The following is a 2,500-nucleotide window of genomic DNA, read 5'->3' as shown; positions in this document are numbered from 1 at the left end:
CACACACGACTCTTCCTCACGCACAAAGCACGATCCACACGAACGATCTTTCACGAATCATACGCAATTTACGCAATGAATATAATAGAAAAAAAAAATAAATATCACACGTGACCTGTATCAAGATCACACACATACACACACACAAAGAAGGTCACGCCTTTGTTTCCGTTGCATCTTTTGCAACAAAGTACGGACTTATGACGCAATTCACACTTGTCTGACTCTTGTTCAACTTTGTTTTTGTTTTTTCTTCTTCTCTTTGCAACAAATACTTTTTTTCTATCCAATAACACCACACTCATCTTCCCTCAACATCAAACATCACCAATAAAAATAAGACACCAAGACTCATCCACCGACCGAGCAAATACGAAACGCGCGTGCGCAAGCAAACACGCACAAAAGCAAACGCGCGGACGGAACGCGAGCACAAGCAAGCGCAAGCACGTGGCCCAGGCGGGGAACGGAGCGCCGAAACGTGAGGTGCTCGCTATAACGCCGCCCGTTCGAGACTGACGCCGCCGCGACATGCCGACCGATGTGACGCACGGAGAAGGGGGAGGGGGAGGGTGGAAGGGGAAAAAGAATGGGGGGAAGGGGTGGATGGGGTTATAAGAGGAAGGGGAGGGGGGCGTGACCAGGTGAGAGTGGATGAGGAAAGGGGAAGGAGGAAGAAAGGGAAAGCGAAGGAGGGAGGGAATGAGAGAGAGGGAGAGAGGGCGAGAAAGGCAGGAGAGAAAGGGAGGGAGGGAGAGAAAGGGAGGGGGGAGGGAGGGGGAGGGAGGGAGAGAAAGGGAGAGAGGGAGGGAGGGAGGGAGGGATAGAGAGAAAGGGAGAGTGAGGAGGAGGCGATAGATAAATATAGATAAATAAATAGATAGATTGAAAGAGAAAGAGAGAGAGAGAGAAACAGAAAGAGAGAGAAACAGAGAGAGAGAGAGCAACAGAGAGAGAGAGAGAAACAGAGAGAAACAGACAATGAGAGAAACCCCTCTACAACGCAATAAGAAAAAAAAAGAAGGAACCCAGCCTCCCAAAAGCGGGAACAAGGCCAATCCCAGATAAACGGGGAGACGGAGTCGAGAGAGAGAAAGAGAAAAACGGCGAGGAAATGAGGAGGCCACCGGGCGGAGATTGACTGCTTCGGAATTGAACAAAAATGAACGCGCTTCAGGCCACCGCCAGCTACGGCGACGCCCACTGAACATGGCCAATGGCGTGGGAATTAATGGATGGATGGTGATGAGATATGAAGAGTTGAGAATGAAGTGGGAAAAATGTATAATGTATGGTAAATAACGTAAAATAACGTAAAAGTGATATAATGTAAAATAACGCAAAAATGATATAATATAAAATAACGTAAAAATGATAGAATGTAAAATAACGTAAAATGATATAATGAACAATATAATGTATACTATAATGTGTACTATGTATAATATCATGTAAATAAATGTATAACAACGGATAAGAAGTTCCTTGACAATAAAATAAGAATTAAAAAGAAAGATGCACAACGGAACAAGAACATTTATGAAGACGTAAATGGAATAATGACAATGACAATGACAAGACCACGTGCGGAAATGTTGACAAAAATAATAAATAACTTGTTGTTATGCAAGAAGTAAACAACAATCCGGAGAAGAAAAAAAAACGAAACCGAGTCGAGATTCCACATAAAGAGGATAAACCGGAATAAAAGGGAATAGGAAGTAGTGGATAAACATTGGAAGTAAACGAGAGAGTACAGTCAGTGACAAATATAATACGACGAAATGCAAGGCGACACGACACAAAATATTACATCAACTTCATTGCAGGAATCAATTGCACATGAATGGAGGATAACGCAGCGCCTAAGTGAATAGGTGAAAACAAATTAAAGTATATGAGAAAGAATGAATGCACAAGTGAGTAAATGTGCGCCGTGATGACTGAATGAGTGAGTGAGTGCAGGTGTCACGTGTGTTGGGCGGGCGTGCGCGTGCGTGCGTGCGTGCGTGTGTGTGTGCGTGTGCGTGTGCGTGTGCGTGTGCGTGTGCGTGTGCGTGTGCGTGTGCGTGTGCGTGTGTGTGTGTGTGTGTGTGTGTGTGCGTGTGCGTGTGCGTGTGCGTGTGCGTGTGCGTGTGCGTGTGTGTGTGTGTGTGTGTGTGTGTGCGTATGCGTGTGTGCGTATGCGTGTGTGTGTGTGCGTGCGTATGCGTGTGTGTATGAGTGCGTGTGCGTGACTGGCTGTGAGGATACCCAACCAACCCCACTGCGGCAGCGTCGATTGACCCGTGAATCAGACTCGCGCATTAAAGACACGCGACCCAACCGCAGAGATCATAAACAACAAGTAAAAAAAACACAACAAACAAGCAAATGACCTTCCGAGAATCCCAGTGTTGTGACGCCTCGCGGAAGGCAGGCGAGGGGTGGGTGGGTAGGAGGGAGGGGAGGGGGGCGGATCGTGACTATTTGGGGAAGTTTTTTGAGGAGAGGGAGGAGA

General features: G+C 46.6%; 1 protein-coding gene across 13 annotated transcripts in view; it reads right to left on the bottom strand.

Moving 5' to 3' along the window:
• Window positions 1-517, bottom strand: part of LOC122254018 (capping protein regulator and myosin 1 linker 1 leucine rich repeat protein) — a 104,643-nt gene extending 104,126 nt beyond the window's left edge. For all 13 annotated transcript variants that reach the window (XM_086534685.1, XM_086534694.1, XM_086534696.1 and 10 more), the window contains exon 1: window positions 364-517. The gene's annotated coding sequence lies outside the window, so the exon portion shown is untranslated. The remainder of the gene's footprint in view (window positions 1-363) is intronic.
• Window positions 518-2,500: the final 1,983 nt, after the last annotated feature.

The sequence above is a fragment of the Penaeus japonicus genome, unplaced genomic scaffold (genome assembly GCF_977035675.1).
Source record: "Penaeus japonicus unplaced genomic scaffold, GWHDUDI00000001_assembly GWHDUDI00000042, whole genome shotgun sequence".
In the NCBI taxonomy this organism is placed as follows: Eukaryota; Metazoa; Arthropoda; class Malacostraca; order Decapoda; family Penaeidae; genus Penaeus; species Penaeus japonicus.
The sequence above is the reverse complement of the archived record's forward strand: the minus strand, read 5'-3'. Positions and strand labels throughout refer to the sequence as shown.